Raw genomic sequence first — 21,265 nt, forward strand, 5'->3', positions numbered from 1 at the left:
GCCCCGCCCCGCGCCCGCCCTCCCTCCGCGGGACGAGAGCACCTGCATCCTGCGGGATGCGCGCGCGCGCGCAACAAAAAAGCGAGCAGCGCCAGGCGAGGAGCGCGCCCGGGGCGTCCTCTCCGCGCGATCCTTGCAAGAGGGGGAGGCGCCCTCGAGGGAAAGCGGCGCGTCTGCAAAGCCTAAATCCTCCTGCCCTGAGGAGGATCCCGGTCCTTTCAACTCCGCGGGTCTGGTTTCCCCATCCAAGAGCAGCCTTAGGATCACGTTTCGCAACGTGCGCTTGTCCGGAAGGCTGCAGTTTTCCTTTGCAAGTCGTTCTCAGTAAGCGGCATGTGCTGAACTTGGAGCGCGCAGCTACTTCCCCAAAGCGGCGTGGAAACTCTTCGCGGCTCCGGAACATTTCACTTGGTTCAAAGCACTTCGCGTACTTTTAGCTCGGTCGACAAACTGGTCAAGTAGATCATTATTATTGCTCCCGCCACGTTCCAGAGACAGAGCATTGTACCGAAGGTGAGTCCATGGCTGAAATAAGATTCTAACAGATCTGACATGATGGTATAAAAGAGTGACAAATCAGGCAGGTGCTCTTGGAGGGCCTTAATCATAGCTGTCAACTTTTCCCTTTTCTTGCGAGGAATCCTATGCAGAATAAGGGAATTTCCCTTTAAAAAAGGGAAACGTTGACAGCTATGGCCTTAACCCATCCTCCACATGCCATTTCTCCCATTTTTATTTCCACGACTCCAGGCTGCTGTTACTATCATTTATTTTTACTATTTTATTTCATTTGTTATCTTGCCCAAGGCAATCCAAAGTGACTTATAGCCAAGCAGCTATTTGGTTCACTTGAATGAATATGTGTACATTTCCCACATGAAACAAATAGCAGGTAGCAGTGGGGTGTTAAATCAGGAAAACTGCATGTCTGAATGCCCCACCCGCACCCCACTCCAAATTACGGCATTGATCCATGAGTGCCAGTGGTGCCAGGTGCCAATTCGGACTGGGAGCCGAACAGTAGGGGGGGCCAAGAAAAATGGCAGCCACACACAAGGAGGCAGTCAGATGGGCTGAGGGCAGAAGCAGGTTGGTGGGGCAGTGCCCCCTTTGCTCTAACAGACAAACCTCCCCTGCTGCTTTGATCTTTTGGAAACTAAACCAACACGTTTCCTTGGGCACTTAGTCGCTGTGCCACACCAGCTCTCAAGGTGTGTCAAGGGTCTGGTGAGGTGGGGGGAAGAATGTTCTCCCAACACCACCAGAAATTGGCTCAGAATGCAGGTGGCACTGTGGGTTAAACCACAGAGCCTAGGGCTTGCCGATCAGAAGGTTGGCGGTTCGAATCCCCTCGATGGGGCGAGCTCCCATTGCTAGGTCCCAGCTCCTGCCAACCTAGCAGTTCGAAATCACGTCAAAGTGCAAATGGATAAATAGGTACCGCTCCGGCGGGAAGGTAAACATGATCCGGAAGCTGTACGCTGGCTCCCTCGGCCAATAAAGCGGGATGAGCGCTGCAACCCCAGAGTCATCTGCAACTGAACCTAATGGTCAGGGGTCCCTTTACCTTTACCTTTAATGCAAACAAACACATAGGTGAAAATCCAGTTGCCACCCTCTGATACTAACTAATAATAAATATTCTTTTTCCAGTAATTAGAAAGCAGAAAGTCTGCCAGAGAAGTGCTGGAGGACAGAGGTGCAAAGGAGAACCGAAGAAAGACAGATTCTTTGCCTCTGTCTTCATTGTGAAAGACAGCTGGAGAGATGTTCATGCGCCACAACCTACAGCCTTGTTTCCTGGCAGTGTAGCTGAGACACCAAACGGCAAATAAATGTGACAAAGGATAAAGCCTGAGCTGTGTTTCCGGTAAATGGGAAGCAAACGTGACAAAGGCCACAACACATGCAGAAGGGCAGCAAGACTTGCAGCCGATGAGTCAGCCATGGCTTCTGTGAGGAGAAGCATTGGCTCAACGACACCAGCCTTTCAGAACGACAACAAACACTCTGGTCCAGTGGGCACGGGATTCCTGAATGCGAAGCATAAACAAATAAACCAGAAAGCAGATGGCAGGCATAAATCTTATTATAAAACAGCACAAAGCAGTTGCTTCAGGCAGCAGATTTCCAAGCAGGAGGGCAACCAGCCTCAAATCTCTTTTTCTGTTCCATTAAAAATGAAAACAAAACCAAGTTCCATTCAAGAATAGGGGCAGTCACATTTTCTGACATTTTGATTTGGGCTTGAAAATGGCTTATTTCCTGCAACAAAAGGAAATAAACTGCAGGATCCCCAAGGATCTCTGCATGATATTATGGACTATTCTGCATTAATGTACCTGTTGAGCACCATAAGTGAAAACTGTTGAAAACTGCTGCTGAGCATTCAGCAGATCATATAAATGAACTATCAGGAGGAGGGTCATGAAGGACAAATATAGTTCTTCCTTTTAAAAGAAAAAGGGAAAAAGAAAAGCAGTAGCAAAAGAGCTTAAGCAGGATATGATTTCATAAGCAGAACAACCCACACACCCAGTTTTCCCCAAAAGTAGGTGGTTTTGACCTGTGTATTTGTTCTGGTCTTCTGGAGGAGTAGTTTGATATGTGACATGCTTTCACCAACCTAAAAGGAAATAATAAACCTTTTGACATGCAGGCACACTAAAACAAAAAAACCCAGCTCAGATATCCGAAATAAAAATTGAAAAGCACCATATAGCAGACAGTGGAGTGTTTAATGAGTAATGTATACAAGCAGCCCAGAAGCACAAAGGTGTACAGCTGTGCACACATCAGGCCTTTAAAGCACATGGGAAGCACAGTTTCCCCCTCCCAAGACTTCTGGGCACGGTAGTTCATTAATGGCTGCTGTGGATTGTAACTCTGTGAGAGGTAAGCCACTTGCCATACACATAAAGCTGAATGCGCACAAGTTACAGGCAGAGAAGTTGTGGGCTTGCTCTGTTCCAGACAAGGAGAGCTGTGCACAGGTCCTTCAAATATGCAGAGACAACACAATTCCCATGAAAATGAGTGACGTCACGCATGGCATGTATATAATAAACCCCTGACAACCCGTTCTTGTAAGGGGGAAGCAGCTCGGAGAGTGGATAATCTGAAAGCAGAGAAACATCCAAGGAACAAGGGCCCTGAGCCAGGACCCTGCCAACCACACTTCCATTGCAGCTCCTCCTCCAAGCTGCCCTCCCCCTTGCAGAGTTCCAGGTGTGCATCAGAAATGTTCATAAATCTCCTTGGAGTGGACAGCTCAAACCCAGTTAACATCACACAGTGTACAGTGTTTCCCAAACTTTAGGCCCAGCTGTTGTTGGACTACAACTCCAATCATCCCTGACCACCAATCCTGCTAGCTAGGGATGCTGGGAGTTGTAGTCCAACAAGAGCTGGGGCCCTAAGTTTGAGAAATGCCGACTGCATGGGGAAGAAACAGGTATCAAGAATGAGCACAGAAGGGTTTTAGTCCTAACTACAGAGGCCTACAGGGATGCTGGTGGCGCTGTGGGTTAAACCACAGAGCCCAGGACTTGTTGATCAGAAGGTCGGAGGTTCAAATCCCCGCAACGGGATGAGCTCCCGTTTCTCGGTCCCTGCTCCTGCCAACCTAGCAGCTCGAAAGCACATCAAAGTGCAAGTAGATAAATAGGTACCGCTCCAGCGGGAAGGTAAACGGTGTTTCCGTGCGCTGCTCTGGTTCGCCAGAAGCGGCTTAGTCATGCTGGCCACATGACCCGGAAGCTGTATGCAAGATGAGCACTGCAACCCCAGAGTCGGTCACAACTGGACCTAATGGTCAGGAGTCCCTTTACTTTTACAGAGGTCTACATCACCTGGAGTCAAGGACCACTTTACCTTGCTCCTTATTTTGACCACTTTTTTTTTATCCCACCCTATGATGTCATATGGAGAGGCTTATGGTTCTCACCCAGCTCTGTTTCATCCTCCTTTCAGGTAGGTTAGGCTGAGAGAGAGCCTGAGAGATCTGAGCTTTGGGCTGAGCAGGGATTGGGATCCTGGTTCAATGGTTCAATCCTGGAACTGTGGCTTTCTCTGTGGTAGACACCCCTGCTGCTAGTGCTCATGACACCCATTCATTTTTGTTTTGTTTTTTTTATAAATATTTATTGAAATTTTCAAAAAATAAAGAAAAAACAAAAAAACAATTAAAAACACATAAAATTTACATTTCTTACTATCAATAACCAATTTCCTTGACTTCCCCACACCTCCCCTTCTTGTATTCCAGTTCCAATTTTTAGCTCAGCAAGTTTGTGTCCCCAAACTTTACCTTATTTTCTTTAATTCATTTTAGTTAACCAATTTTAACTTATAAACCTCAATCTTTATACATCAGTACTTATTCTTAAAAATCTTTTTCTAAGGTCGACCCCAATTCCCTTCCACGAATTCCCCATTTTTATGTTAGTGGCAAAACAAAATTAAATGAAACAGAATATAATTGTACACCCTTTGGATTCCCAAAGCCCCACCCCCCCTTTCCCGGTTTCGAACCCCAACAAAAGTCCATCAGTCTATCTGCTGTCAGCCTGGCGACCTCACGTCCGAGGCTCTTAATTCTCTCTCAATTCCTCTCTGCCGGTTTTTTTGATAGTCCTTTATATTGAACACCAAATCTCGAAGAAGCTCTGTCCCAATAAGGTCCATGTTTCTTCCAGCCAGGCCTCCGTATTTAAAAATGGAGCCAAAATCTTGTTTCTTGCTTCTCTTAAGTCCAAATGTCCCAAAAGCTCCAGTTTCCACTTTAGCCAGGTTTGTATTCCATAGGTCTTCAGATCTCCACATAAGGAGATCTCTCCATTCTCCATTCTTCAGTTCAAACCAGATTTTCCTCATCCTGATCTTATTTTCCTTTATATCCATCTTAACCGACGCCCATTCATTTTTGGAACAGGAATCAGACGATGGGTCCATCCAGCCCAGTATTGTCTACCCTGCCTGGCTGTGGCTCCCAAGGGTTTCAAACAGAAGACTTCCTTTTGCCTCCTTTTGGGGAAACACCATTTTGGAGACTCGTAATTATATGCCACAGTTTACTGATTTTCTTTCCAAGAGGTATTGTTAACAAACAAGCTTGAACATGGTGGATGCAAGGGCACAAATAGGGGGAATTATTTTGCTTGGGTGAGCACATGGCTCAGCCTGCAGTTGTCCCCTTCTTCACGAGGCCTAGGAAGCAGCCATTTTTAGGATCTTTAGTGTCTACTGCCAGTCAAATGAGACCACACTTCAAAAACACTCAACCATCACCAGAAGAATGGCATTCGGTACCAAAGTTATGAATCTGCCCAAAGACCAAAAGCAAGAGAGTTTGTGTATTTGCAGATTCCGTATCAGCACCTTAGATCATTTAGCTCCATTTGTAGTCTCAGGATCAGTAAATAACACACTGATAGCTGGCTTATTTAAAACAAGGATAGGTTCTTGTAATCTTTAACCAATGTCTTCAAAAATATACACAGTTCTAAGTTCTCTTCCCTGTTATATAGCAAATCTTTGACACCACATTTTTGTGTGCTAGGAATATAGCCAATCCCAGATATGAAAAATTATCAGACCCTCAAATTCACAAGAGGTTTGTATAAATCATGAAATTTGAAAGTACAGAAATCTTTTACTTGCCTTTGGTATTTTGAACATTTTGAATATACCATATTCACACTTATTTTTTAGGCTCACAAATGAAGTTGGTCACAGTGTACGTATTTAAGTGAAGGGCTGAATCCAGTTTGTTCAAACCTACCTGTGGAAAATGAGATTGCCACATATTCAGCTCAGAAATTTTGTTATTTATTGGTCACTGTTTAATTAGCATATTTAATGCAAGTGTTTGTTGTCATGGCAACAACCACATGTGTTCACAATTCCCATTTGTGGTCAAGAGGAAGCTGTAGCTCCTATTGGGTAAATATATTTTTGTTATTTATTATTATTTTTAGGATAATTTTCAGTTATGTTAGATCTTTCCACAAATATACAGGGTTTCTGCTTCAGGTGGATAACTCAGAAAGATATTGACTCTGTATATTGTCTGAGTTCCACATTTGGTTGGCATACAGATAACAGATTGAGAATTAATGCTGAAATATAATTATTTGCTCAAAGAAATTTCATGCCTAAAGTGGAATATGAACAGATCTAGCACTCATTCTTGGAAACATAAGACCTACTGCAATCCTAGAAATACTTACCTGGGGTAAATCCTTTTTCATTTAATATAGATGTCCCTAAAATTGTGCTGTTACTCAAAAATAATACCAAGCATCTTTGATTTGACATGAAGGTTCTGTAAGGTGCTAGAAACTGCAATCTGTTCTATCTACATTGAACTTGACTCTTGTTCTGTAAGGTCAAAATGCATCTATATCTCACCATTCAGCCTCTAAAATGCATTCTCCTTTGAATGAATGTGCACACAAATCTTTTCACATCTCCAGTGAAGTTACTCCATAGACAGAAAGACTCTTCATAAAATGGAGCCTCTTTCACATAGAGAAAGAGAAAGAAATATTTCTTTCAAGGGAGGGAGGGAGGGAGAGGGGGGCAAAAGGCTTAACTATTTTCCCTTGGCACCAAATCTGAAAAGATTCTACAATGGAGGATAACAAACACACCTGTACTCCTGGACCAAATGACAGAAAAGCAACATGGGGGTAAAAAGAATTGCCAGTTCCAATCAGCTCAGGGCTCTACTGGCTGTTAGGGAACTAAAAGCAAAGCATTTAGAACATCCCACTTAACAACAAGGAATGTTGCAATGTACCAACTTATAAAAATGTCAAGATGCACACACTTTCTGCTGTACAATTAAATCCAAAGCACACTTCAATTACTCAATAATTTCCTCCCTAGGGAAAATACCAGCTAAACAGTGATTTGCTTTAGTGACAATATAAATTGTGAGATGCAAGTCAAGCACACCTACACAGCGAAGCTTTTGAAACAGCACTGACAGCTATAAAACGCCCAACCAGTACATGTGGATGGCATGCACCAAACACTTTTGAATAAAGCAATTCTGTCCCGCTAACATGCTTAACTTTTTAGAGGATGTGGGAGTAAAAACAGAAATACCTTGGTTTGAAATTTTATTTTGCATATTTTAACAAACTCATTTTTAATAACAAATAAGCATTGTGAATAAGCATTAATTTAAATCATGTCTGCCAGCTGTGGTTAGCTTTGGGTTTTTGAACATGCTGAAGCTCTAAATAAATATTACATAAATGCTAGGCTTCTTATATAGGCCTGGGGGTGATTATTCAGTTCAGTCCTTTGCTCAAGAGGTGTGTGTTTGGTTTGGTTTGGTTTTTTACAGAATACTCACTGAATAGAACATTCAGATAGATGCTCCAGCATCACCGGGAAGTGGGGAAACTCCACTTCCCAAACTCCAAAACTCAGTAATAAATCTGTGTGGGACAATCCATCCTGAACAGTTTATATACAGTATATGAATTTTAGAGTAGGAAAGAACCCAGTGATTTTAAAAATCTCAGTTATGACCAAACAAACATACAACATGACAACAGGAGGTGCTGCAAAAATGTTAATTTTACAGGGGCCTTGAGAGTGAGGTGTTGCTGCCAAAGACCTTGCTTCAAAACCTAGTTATAGTGATGAATTAGTAAAGTCACAGGCCAGAGAGGGGTAATCCATGCATGGGGGGGGATGTATTTCTGCACATGCATCACCCCAATATATGCAAAAGAGGTAACTGGCAGCCCCACTGACACACAGAAGGGGAGGAGCACAGCCATGCACTAGTGCAGAAGGCCCATGTTCCATCCCTAATATCTCCAGGCAGGGGAAAGACCTGGGAAGCCACTGCCACTCAGTGGCCAGCCATCATGGTATAAGGCAGCTTCCTATGGAAGTACGCAGCTTTAAGATAGCCCTTCACTCCCAGCTTCCTTCAGTGATGCTGGAATCAGAAATGCAAGCGAGATCCATGGCTCCTCATCCCACCAGTACAGAGAAAGGCACACTGGCATACTTACGGAGTATGTGGATGACAATCTCAAGACCTTAGCCCTACTCTCACACCCATCACTGCCCACCTCAGCTAGTTCCAAAAAAGACCTTTCTTACATTGCTGTCTTCAGTTTGTCTCAGACTAAAAAAAAAAACTCCTCTTGAATCTTAGATTGAATTAAACAGAAGTATATATAGGTAAAGGTAAAGGAACCCCTGACCATTCGGTCCAGTCGTGACCGACTCTGGGGTTGCTGCACTCATCTCGCTTTATTGGCCGAGGGAGCCGGCGTACAGCTTCCGGGTCATGTGGCCAGCAGGACTAAGCCGCTTCTGGCGAACCAGAGCAGCGCACGGAAACGCCGTTTACCTTCCCACCGGAGCGGTACCTATTTATCTACTTGCACTTTGAGGTGCTTTCGAACTGCTAGGTTGGCAGGAGCAGGGACCAAGCAACAGGAGCTCGCCCCATCGCGGGGATTCGAACCGCCGACCTTCTGATCGGCAAGTCCTAGGCTCTGTGGTTTAACCCACAGTGCCACCCTGAAGTATATATACATACATTCTATTGTAAAAGTATTAGACCAGGAGGAGGGAGTAACTGATACCAAACTTTTAAATTAAGCATGAAATTCAAAGATTAAAAGGACACATTTGAAATGAGTGCAAAAAATTGACCCGTTTCTAAGAATATGAGGAAATAAAAATAAAAATTAACAAGCCATTTTATACAGTGCAAATGCTGCTGATTATGCAGAACCCTTTCTGCCCAATAGGTTTTTCATGGCACTTCCACAACAATCTCTCCCTCTCTCTCTCTCTCTCTCTCTCAAACTGAATATCCAGCTCCTTTCTCCCTCAAGAATAGCTTCTTGCTGTTTTATATTGGAATGTTCTATCTCAAATCCATACTATTTTCTCTTGCATCATTCAGGTTTCTCTTCAGTCTGTATTAAAGGGGGGAAATGAATGGAAGAGTATGGGTTTATTGTCATTCTAGTGAAAATGTTTGATGACTAATAGTGCTAGATTTTATCTAAGCTAATGCCTGCTGTACTGTGTTTCTATTCTGCAGGGCATTACAGTACAAGATGGCCAAAGGAATTTAACTCTTGCCCCCAAGCAGGTCTAAGTCAAGTTAAGCACCCTCTTCCACAAATGTCAGGCAATCCAAAGTGAGTGCTCTTATACTGTGTCCTTTATGCCAGTGGATTTCCTTTTCAGATGGAAAGGAGGTAGTGAAAATGGAAGGAAGCTGTGGAGCACATTGCCTGGCTTTTGTTGGTTTCTTCCAAACCCTTACAAACCTGATTGAAGGCTGCTGGAAACCTTTAGGTGAGTTTTATTCAGACATTGTTTACCTTAGACTCTCTCTCTCCACTGTCCTACAGTGGTGGCCACTGGGACACCCAACCTCCCTGAACAAAGCTGTGTCAGCCAGAGCACACAATTCTTCATCACCCTTTAAAATGACCCATGGAGCTTCTAGCATTTTCTTGCTTTTTTAATTTAGTCACACTTCACATTTCTAAGCTAAATAATCCTTTGGGTAACAGGATTCAGCACACCAGAATAAGAGTTTGAGCTTCTGCAGGATTAATATCAATGAGCACGAAACACACGGATGCAGAAGCAATGCAAAGAACAGTGGGAACTGAGCTGAGATGGGGGGTGTAATCCATTGGAATAGTCAAGTACAACACTCCTTGGTTCCCTGGAGTGGTCCCAGGCAGGAGGATGTTATTCCAGTCAGTGTAACGTCCTGTTCCACTGGTCTGGAGTGTCCTCTCCCTGCATGTGATCTGGGAGATGGGCGTGACTCCATAAAAGAGCTGAGTCACACAACCATTTTCTCTCTCTTGATCTTTCTCTCTCATTGATCTCTTGCTTGCTGCTCTCCTGAAGCCATTTTGTTCTGTCTGCTGGCTCTCAGCCAGCAGCACACGATCTCAATCTCCATATGAGATGAACTCACAGATTGTTATGTAACTACTAAGTACAGTAAAGCCAGCCTTTCAGGGATCAAATCGTGAAGTGAAATGTGAGTAAACTTCTTGTTACTTTTAAGGAAAGACTCTTGTGTCTTTATTCTTTTAAGAGGGATAAAAGGGGACACCAGGAATAATCCATCTGGGCAAACCAGATTGGATTACTTAACTAAAGAGATTCAAACAAATCTGCAAACTAGCTTCCTGCTATTTTGAGGGGAATCTGCTCTGCTATATATACAGTGGTACCTCAGGTTAAGTACTTAATTCGTTCCACAGGTCCGTTCTTAACCTGAAACTGTTCTTAACCTGAAGCACCACTTTAGCTAATGGGGCCTCCTGCTGCTGCCGCACCGCCGGAGCACGATTTCTGTTCTCATCCTGAAGCAAAGTTCTTAACCCAAGGTACTATTTCTGGGTTAGTGGAGTCTGTAACCTGAAGCATCTGTAACCTGAAGCGTATGTAACCCAAGGTACCACTGTACTATATATATATACTAGCATAAGTGAATGAAGGATAATACTTATTCAATATATCCTTTCCTACTATCCTTAACATTCCCACATGAGAGTCCTGCTGTCACCTACAGTCTAGAGTTGACAGAAGTGTGTGCTAAAATAAGACCAGTGGCTTGGCAAGTTGCTCTGAAGCCAATCTAGACATACCAAGCACACAATCAGCAATTAACAGTGCAAACAAAGGAACTAGCAGGTGGGAGGCAGAGAGGCTTTTTTCCTTCTCTTTGCTGTGGTCCCGATCCAGATCAAGGTCCTCAAGCCTGCTGTGTACATTGGAAGAGACACTTCAGTTAATGCCAGTGGAAACTGTCCTTCCAACCTAAACTGCGAATGTAGAGGTCCAGATCTGCACCTGCTATTTGCATTTTTTTAAAAAATGTGCACATTTCATAACTGTAGATGCTATCAGGTCTCATGATGAGCTGGGTGGACCAATTCAGAAATAAGGCAGATCTTTATAGCGGTGGGGGGGGGATCCAGATGATATTTTAGTTCCTTCTATGAAATGCTTTGATGTTGCTGGTCCTTGGCATTTCTTTCTAGAAGGGCAAAAGGAGATAAATGGGCAAACCTTTTTTCTGAAGTGCTAAAGCCCAAAACCTTCAGTGTAATTAGAAATCTTTCCCATGTAACTAATTATTGTAGATGACCCCGCTTTGTAATCCACCCCCCCCCATCTAAGCCTTTGCCCTCTAAATAAAAGTGTAACTTATGGATGTCATTGGTACTTTCATAATTTGCTGTCAGTGACATAATTTACTTGAAAAGGCAATGGGCTGTGACAGCACAGGATGAAGGAGGATACTGAGCAAGCATGAAATTCTGTCATCAGCAGTTATTGCACTTAGCTAAGAAAATCTTTAGAGTAACCAGTTTATAATCTAATCATTATTTCTAAAAGGTTTCGCTGCCATTCAAAATTGCCTTGGAAAGGGGCCCCAATTAACGAACTGTCATTTTGAGTAGAACTAGAAAGTATTAGGGCTTCAAGGGAGCCCTGGATTACTGGGTCCAAATGCCCAGTCCTAGATTATGCCAGAATCATGCCTGTCTAAGGGTGCATAATAGAACATTTCACAAGGAAACCCCCCCCCCACACACAAAAAACAGAATTTCAGCAATGCAACATATTGTCATCCTTAGCATGGGTGTAAATGTGTGTGTGTTATTTAGACAACAGCAAACAACATTTACCAAGTTATCTTGATGTATAGAACTGGAGCAAATTGCAGTGTGGAATACGGACCTTCCCCCCTCTACCTCCTGAACCTTTCTGCCTCAGTCACATGAGCAAAATCTTCTTCCTTAATCGCAAATGACCAAAGGAATGTTAATAACTTTACATTACTTTCTTTTAAATGTTTAGACAAGCCAGAGTGTCAGAAGCAGCCCTTGAGCCACTGAGGCTGGCATTGTTGAAGAGAAAATTGAGATTGCTGTACCACAATTTGCCAGGATTATAGTTTTGTCAAACTCACTCAAGGAAGTTGTATCAGAGGGACAGCGTATTGTTTCTGTCCCTGATAACTGACTTGAATGTGTTTTTAATTATAATAACATTTTGCCAATCGCTTTGAAATCTTCTCAGGGCTATAAGTGGAATAAATAAAGCGGAATAAATAAATAATAAGCAGTGGTATGGCCATTTGGCAAACCAATTAGCAAAAAGGCAGTGCTTATCTATGGCCTTCTGCCCCCATTTACAGCATGACAGAATTGTAGAGTTGGAAGGGAGCATGAGGGTCATCTAGTCCAACCTCTGGCAATGCAGGAATCTGTTGCCCAACATGGGGCCACGACCCTGAGATGAAGAGTCTTGTGCTTTGGGAGAGTGATCTTGGGAGCCCTGATCTGGTGCCTGCTCTGCCTGGCTCTGTGCTTCGGCTGGAAAAAGCTTTGCCTTGTCCTGGGACGCCAGTTACACCCATTTTGGATCCAGGCTGCCTTTGTGGAACTCTGTTTCCCCTTGCTCCGAGGTGATCTCAGCAGCCCACAAGGAAAGACTCTCACCAGCTTGTCCAGTTTCCAGCCTCTCTTTTCCTGCTGTACACTGAAGCAGTAAAGGTAAAGGTACCCCTGCCCGTACGGGCCAGTCGTGTCCGACTCTAGGGTTGCGTGCTCATCTCACTCTAGAGGCCGGGAGCCAGCGCTGTCTGGAGACACTTCCGGGTCACGTGGCCAGCGTGACGAAGCTGCTCTGGCGAGCCAGCACCAGCGCCGCACACGGAAACGCTGTTTACCTTCCCGCTATAAAGCGGTACCTATTTATCTACTTGCACTTAGGGGTGCTTTCGAACTGCTAGGTGGGCAGGAGCTGGGACCGAACGATGGGAGCTCACCCTGCCGCGGGGATTCGAACCGCCGACCATGCGATCGTCAAGTCCTAGGCGCTGAGGTTTTACCCACAGCGCCACCCGCGTCCCACACTGAAGCATTACTGTACTTCAAAAGCCTGACACTTGAGGAGGGACCAGCGCCTTGTGGTAGAGCATCTGTTATGCCTGCAAAAGGTCCCAGGATCAGTCCCTGGCATCTCAAGGTAGGGCTTGGAAAGACTCCTGCCAGGGCAGATCTACCATGAAACACATGAAGCTTCAGCCTCAGGGCCCCAATCCTGGAGGGGCCCCAGAAGCAACGTTATTCCACTTTCCTTAAAAAAAATTAGGGTGTAGTAAGTAGACCGAATTTGAGTGGCACAACTCTAATTGACTGATTTTGTTGTTGTTGTTGTTGTATATATTTTTGTGACAATTCTTACACCAAAGTAATTGAGTTACATGGGGGAGAGGGCTGACGTTTACCTAAGGTGAGAGTTAAATCAGTGATTTTGTGATCCATACCTCCGGCTTTTAGTTGCTACACTGACACCTACTCTCAAATCACCCAGACTGTCTTCACTAAGTCCCTGTTTCTGTAAAATACTAAAGTTTATAGCAGGAAACCTTTGCACTTTTAAAAATGAAAATACATTTGTAAAATATTTCCTATGCATGTGTATATGCCCAACTGTGTAAACTCCAAGACCCTAATAAGGGGTGATGATATGGGGAGGTTCTGTCTGGCTTGATGTTGTTATTTTTTATTTAATGTAGACAATACATTGTTAGTTCATTACAATGTTAACCACATTGCAGGAGTTTACATCCCATGAGGGAGTCTTGGAATATGCTTATGGTTCAGAATTAGGTCAAAGAGTTGAGATGACCTTAAAAACAAACCCAGGTGAGCTAAGTCAATGACCCCATTGACTACTGTTTGAAACATGATGAAGTTAAAGATCAAGATTAGTTAAGCCCAGTGCAAATAAAAATCCAAAGAGAGCACAAGAACAACATTCATGTACTAAAAGAAAAAAGAACCTTGAACTTTTGAGCAGAACTTGGCTCAAAGGTGCCAAGCATCTTATACAAATAGCAAATGCTTTTTTAAAAGTTTAACCAGTACAGATGCATCAAACAGCTTAGCAATTAGTTTAGACGGCATTGGTCCGCATGCATATAAAAGGCCTCTCACTGCACTCTCAAGGCAGATGTGGTTTGTACACACATTGAATGAGGGAACTGGGCAGGCTTTAAGCATCATGTGGGTGCGTGTTAAGATTTAAGCAACCAGTTACCATTTTGTAATTGTAATCAAAAGAAATTAAAACCTGAAATATTTAGAAATGAGTGGGATTTGACTTGTATTAGAAATGCTACTTTGATAACCTGATACCTTACAGAGTTCTATATTCAAAAGGCCCCAATATTTTCTCCAGTGATTTTAGACTAAGAAGCTGATTTGCTAGTTTCTGTAGGTCACACTTCACTCTGTTAATTGCTTAATACGAATATCCATATCAATCAAGTAGCAAAAAGTCAAAGGCCAAAATGTCACTGTAACACTGACTCTCACTGGAAAACTCTGGGCTTGAGTGTTCTGATGCTGGTTTCCCCTCTTGAATACAACCCTCATTCAGTACAGGGATGGAGAGCAAAGTCTCTGGTGTTGAATAGAATATACAGGGTGACACACAGAGGAGGAAAATGGCAGAAGTAAGTTATGCTGAATCCAATGGGATTTCCTCCCAGTTAAGTCTGTATAGGACTGCTCTGTTAGTTACTCAGGTCCTTAGCTGTTCAGCTCTTTAAAAGTAAAAGCCAGAAGTTGCAATTGAGCCTAGGAAGCAACGTGATGGCAATATTGTGTACCAGTTGTGTCTTCTAAAGCAGTGGCAGGGAATCTATGGACCTCTAATTTGCTGCCCTACAACTCCCATCCTTGGTTGGAGTTGAAGTCTAGCAATATGAGGAGGACCCCAAGTTCTCCAGCCATTTTCTAAAGGCAATCATATGCATAATTTGTTCTAGGAATACAGCATGGATTACTATGGTGATGCCCAGCTTACCCAGGATAGAGTGTAGCTGGTGATCCTGCTGAAGCCAGTAAAAGCTAGCTGACCCCTCATTCTCACCACCATCCTCAGCCTCACCTGAGGCTCTAACCTGAGGCTCTAGGAATTCTCCCCAAGCCAGGCTACTTAACAGATTACCTGCCCACCAAGTGCTACTGGCTAACTCAGCTCGGACTTTTTGTGGGGAGATATCATCTGTGAGGGACGCGGGTGGCACTGTGGGTTAAACCACAGAGCCTAGGACTTGCCAATCAGAAGGTCGGCAGTTTGAATCCCCGCAACAGGGTGAGCTCCCGTTGCTCGGTCCCTGTTCCTGCCAACCTAGCAGTTCGAAAGCACGTCAAAGTGCAAGTAGATCAATAGGTACCGCTCCGGTGGGAAGGTAAACGGTGTTTCCATGCGCTGCTCTGGTTCGCCAGAAACGGCTTAGTCCTGCTGGCCACATGACTTGGAAGCTGTACGCCGGCTCCCTCAGCCAATAAAGTGAGATGAGCGCCGCAACCCCAGAGTCGGCCACGACTGGACCTAATGGTCAGGGGTCCCTTTACCTATCATCTGTGGAGTGCTGGAGTGGGCTATCTGTAAGGCTTTTGAGAAAGACGTGTTAGCAACCTGCTTTTCCTACTTTGTCCTCAGCTTAGACTGTTTAGGCCCATGTGATCGCTTTTTGTGGCAATACTTACACCAAGGTAATTGAGTAACAGTTCCTCTGGAAACAAGACTACAATCCCAACACCATTTATCTGGAACTAAGCCCCAGACTTCCTTCTGAGTAGACATGGTTGGGATTGTGCCGAAAATTACCATGTTATATGAGAAACTGGACAGAAGCTTATTCATGTGTGTGGGTTTTTATTATATGCTAGAAGCCAAATACTTGCAAAGGAATGTTTCAAAGAAGACAGAAGCTGTCTGAGGAGTGAATAAGTGTCTATATTTTCAGAGAGGAGATGGACATTCCTTACAATGTGCATTTGAAATGATATTTGAAATACCCTGAATGCCTATTTTGCGCAAAGCAGTTGATAGACTATTAAGGTGAGGATGACATGAACAATTTAACAATGCTAGTAGCTACAAAAATTAATCTTAGCTGTAAAAAACAGCAACTATAACCCAAGCCAACAGAGTTTATCATGTATCCCATCAAGGTTATTGGGAGAGTGGGCTTTTTGTCATCACCTGTGTTAATCTTAGTCTCCTGTGTATTAGCTACCTTGCATAATAACAATACGAAATGGGACCACAACAATAACAGATGACAAGGTGAACAAAAAATGCACCTCCTAATGAGTTTTGGTTCTCTTAATCAGGAGAGTTTATTCAGCAGTTAGCTAGACAAGAAAGTCATTGTCTTGCAATCAAACAAATGAAGGGTAGGAATGGCAGGGGCTGTCAATTTTGGCTTTCTCAGTTTCTCATTCTTTAAAATTCAGTTTAATTTTTGCAGCAATTTGAATTTTTTTCTTTTAAAAAAATCCTCAGCATTTTAGAAATAATTTATCATGATAAACACATTTTATATGCAGTTTTGACTAATGTGCACATTTTTGCAAGCAATTTCCCCTATTACAGTGCATTTGTGTGTGTTATGTTTACTAATATATTCATTTTTATCCACATTTCCCCTATTAAACATATTTTTTGTAAACACTGTTTACAAGGAAGAGTGATTGCAGTACAGATTGTGGTACAAAGTGAAAAAATTATTTTAGTCAGAATCTCTGCTCCAAATGAAAAGAAAGCAGAATTTTATATATAAAAAAATAGAAACAGAATTACTGGAATTTGCTGACCCAAAAATTATTTTAATGGGTGATTTAAATTGGGTGTTTTCACTTGAAATGGACAGAACACTAAAGATGCTAAAGAAGGGAGACTTCCAACAAGTTTTTTTTTGACATGGTAGAGAATTTAAATTTGATAGTTACAGTGGTACCTCTGGATGCGAACGGGATCCGTTCCGGAGCCACGTTCGCATCCTGAAGCGAACGTAAGACGCAACTGCACATCTGTACCTGTCGCGGGTCACTGCTTCCGCGCATGCGCTTGACGTCATTTTGAGTGTCTGCGCAAGTGGCGAAACCCGGAAGTAACGCCGCAGAGTGCAACCTGAAAATATTTAAGCTGAAGCGTATTCATCCCGAGGTATGATTGTATATGGAGAACCAAACACCCATTAAAAAGGGAGTTCACTTTTTCCACATGTGCATGAATGTAGCGCAAGAATTGATGCAATGTGGATTTCTAAAGAATTGGAATTAAGAGTTTAAAAGGTAGAAATAAGGCCAAGAACAATATCAGATCATAATCCTTTAATCTTAGAATTGCAAAATGAAAAACACTTCACTCTTAGATGGAGACTGAATGAAGACTTGTTAGAAGATCAGAACTTGCTAAAAAAAAGCAGAGAAAACATTAGGGGATTATTTTGAGCTAAATCTAAATAAAGGAACAGATCTTAAGATGGTCTGGGATACTAGTAAAGCAGTGATGAGTGGTTTCTTTATCAAACAAAATGCATGCCAAAAGAAATTGAAAGAACAGAGTAAAAGGGAAATTTTAGATGCATTGATAAAAAAGGAAAAAGAGTTAACATACAAACCAAATAAAGAGAGTACAAGGCAGGTTATTAAGTTATTACAAACACAATATTCAATGATCATTAGCAAAGAAGTAGAGTGGAAATTTTTTTAAAAAAAGAAACAAAAATATTTTTAGTATGCCAATAAACCAGGGAAGCTGTTGGCATGGCAATTATATAAAAATGAGATGATAAATACTATAAATAAAATTAAAGTCAAGGGAAAACTTATAGACAACACAAAAGAGATCAGGAAAGAATTTGTCAAATATTTTACAGATTTATATAGGACAGGAGCAGAAAAAAAGAGTGAAATAAAGGAATATCTGGGAACAAGTAAACTACCAAAAATCACAGATGAGAAATTAGTAATTCTAAATGCCCCAATAACACCAACAGAAGTATTGGAAGCAATTAATCAGGCAAAAATAGGGAAATCACCAGGACCAGATGGATTGTCAGCTAAATACTATAAAAAATTAAATAGACAACTATTAGCACCATTACAAGCTACAATGAATGAAATTTTAAAGCTAGGGAAGATCCCAGAGATATGGAGGGAGGCCTATATAACTTAAATTCCAAAGCAAGATACAGATTTGATTTCAATAAAAACAGATCTATTTCGTTATTAAATAACAACTACAATTTATTTGATAATATATTGGCTAATAGGATGAAAACAATATTGAAGGAATTTATACATCAGGATCAGGCAGGCTTTCTTCCAGGCAGACAAATGAAAGATAATATAAGAAATATTACAGATGTCATAGAATAGCTGGAAGTAAGAAATGAAAAACAGGCAGCGTTGATATTTATAGATGCAGAAAAAGCATTTGATAATGTCTCATGGGAATTTATGAAAAAAGTCCTTGAAGAAATGACTTTTGGAGAAAATTTTAGGAAAGGGGTCCAAGTGATATACTTTGATCAAAAAGCCAAATTAATTGTGAATCAGGTAGTAACAGATAACTGTAAAAGTCGGAAAGGAACGAGACAGGGATGTCCATTATCACCTTTATTATTTATTTTGATTTTAGAAGTCCTGACAAGAAATATCAGGGCAGATGAAATTATCAGTGGAATTACGGTAGGGAAGAAAATGTATAAATTGCATATGCAGATGACCTTGTAATTACAGTTGATGATCCCAAGAACTCTCTTCCAAAAGTGTTAGAAAAAAATACAGGAGTTTGGCCAAGTGGAAGATTTTAAGTTGAATAAAAATAAAACAAAGCTGTTAGTGAAAAATTTACCAGAAAATGATAAAAAATGAATTGCAGCAGAATATAGAAATAAAGATCCATAAAAAGTGAAATATTTAGGAATTTGGTTGACAACCAAAAATATTAATATTATTAAAGATAATTATGAAAAAATTTGGAATGAAATAAAAAGAAAGTTAGAAATATGGGGAAGAATGAATTTATCATTGTTAGGAAGAATTACAGTGATTAAAATGAATATATTGCCAAAAATGTTATTCTTATTTCAGTTAGGGCCAGTTATAAGCAATGCAGCATGCTTCAAGAAATTGCAAATTATAAGAGAACGAGGGAGGCGCTGATTCTCTGAATTCAAGATACACAAGAAAATGTCACTCAAGATACTTTTGCTTTAAACCCCTAATAAAGACAGAGGACACAGTATCAATGCTTGTTACCAGACTGTTTGTTGGATGATGCCCAGCAGACCTTAGTTGGCCAGATTCACAGGTACCTGTGCTCCACTTCAACACCACCCCCTGGCAAAATCAGAACATCACCATGGAGCTCATACCTCCCTTTCCCAACTGTTTATGTATCTTTGTGGTTCTTGCCTCAGTTTGAGAGATCTCGTACTACAAAGGCAAATGCAAAAGGAACAGAAAGATCTCCATAGTGCATGAAGGCAAACTGTTGCTGCAGTTGTGAAACTAACATGGCTTGCTTAAATACATACATACAAACAAACAAACAAACACACACACACACACATTTCCTAGGGAGACATCTTTTTCTTTGTTGTTGTTTAGTCGTTTAGTCATGTCCGACTCTTCATGACCCCCTGGACCAGAGCACGCCAGGCACTCCTGTCTTCCACTGCCTCCCGCAGTTTGGTCAGACTCATGCTGGTAGCTTCAAGAACACTGTCCCACCATCTCGTCCTCTGTCGTCCCCTTCTCCTTGTGCCCTCAATCTTTCCCAACATCAGGGTCTTTTCCAGGGAGTCTTCTCTTCTCCAGGGAGTCTTCTCTTCTCATCTTTTTCTTAAGGAGGTGTAAATAATTTTTTATGGGCATTAGGGTGTGTTTGACTGGCAGTGATAGCCTTTCACTTATGGGTGCTGTTCAGGGTCAGCTAAACATCTGGAGCAAATGACTCGTTGCTTCCATCTCTAGCACTCTGCACGTGGGGCCCTGGCTCTGTCAGAGACAATACCGGAGGGAATGTAGAGCCGCCACAAGGATGTGGGCTGTAACTGTTACTTAAAGTGTTGTGCAGTCTGTTTACACAGAAGGGAAGGTGCCACTTACCATGTTTATGTTGCATCTTGGGAATGAGATGGACTATCAATAATACTTTGTGATTTACTGCAGGTTCAAGATAGGTCAATGTGCCATGAAGAATAACCTCAGGATGGAGATTAATGCTCCACTGGAGCTACTATTTACTTTATGCCATCTGCAATGTAACTTCTGCCAGTGGTGCACAAACTAACATAGACAGGCTGCAGCATGCTGATTATATTAAAACCCTTAAGAGCTGTTTTGTCGAAAGACCACCAGGCCTAACTGCTGAATGTTAAAAAATAGAAACCTGAGGCCATGCAATATCAAATTGATCATCATCATCAACAACTTTTCACATTCCTCCCTGCTAGCATTGCAGTATCAATATGATTGAAATGTTGTAGGGCAGAAAGTCAACAGAAGGCTGCTTCTCTTTCCAACTCTGCAGGATTGCCCTGGAGTTGCTGTTCAGAAAAGGCACACCATGCTTTCCAGAATGACTGTACAGTCCTACCTTGGATTTTGAACAGCTTAGTTCTCGAACATTTTGGCTCCTGAACACCGCAAACCCAGAAGTGACTGTTCCGGTTTGTGAACTATTTTTGGAAGCCGAACGTCCGACAGGGCTTCCAATTGACTACAGAAGCCGTGCTTTGGTTTTCAAACATTTTGGAAGTCAAACGGACTTCCGGAACAGATTCCGTTTGACTTCCAAGGTATGCCTGTATATGCAAATGGAAGTATGTTTGTACAGTAATAGTGGTCTAGCAACAACAGAGCTGCACAAACTTGTGACAAAAACAGAAGGAAAAATAGCCAGGCTGGGTTTTTTCTTACAAAATGACCTGATGCATTTCATGTTTTGCCATTTTCTCCAGCCAGTGATAGTCTACTGTCATCTAGACTGATAACAAAATTAACCTCTAAAGGCATGCACTGAATGATCCCTGCTGCTGTAGTTCCAACATGAAGAAATGTATTTTCCCAGATAGAAAGTTATTCAAGTGGACCATTAATATCTCATGACGTTTCCATCACATGCAGCATTCAAATTTGCCCTTTACCGCCGAACCTGACCAAATGGCAACCAGTTTTCTGCAGATTGCTGTTTGCGTTTGTTCCGATTGAGTGGTAAAGAACAGGTTTTTGCAGGGAAAGCTGCAGAGCAAATGCAAAACCATTCAGACCCATCTCTAGAAAGCACAAGACAAGCAAAAGGCGTCTTGGATCTGTGCTTTCTAGGCACTGAACAAAGGGAAGTGTGGTTATGAGAC

The 21,265-nt window shown here is 42.2% G+C and overlaps 1 long non-coding RNA gene across 1 annotated transcript; it reads left to right on the forward strand.

Moving 5' to 3' along the window:
- Nucleotides 1-159: 159 nt before the first annotated feature.
- Nucleotides 160-2,319, forward strand: LOC128402980 (uncharacterized). Its single transcript, XR_008327827.1, has 2 exons — nucleotides 160-513; nucleotides 1,654-2,319. It is a non-coding gene; the product is annotated as an uncharacterized LOC128402980 (long non-coding RNA).
- The last annotated feature ends 18,946 nt before the right edge of the window (nucleotides 2,320-21,265 follow it).

The sequence above is a fragment of the Podarcis raffonei genome, chromosome 1 (assembly GCF_027172205.1).
Source record: "Podarcis raffonei isolate rPodRaf1 chromosome 1, rPodRaf1.pri, whole genome shotgun sequence".
In the NCBI taxonomy this organism is placed as follows: domain Eukaryota; kingdom Metazoa; phylum Chordata; class Lepidosauria; order Squamata; family Lacertidae; genus Podarcis; species Podarcis raffonei.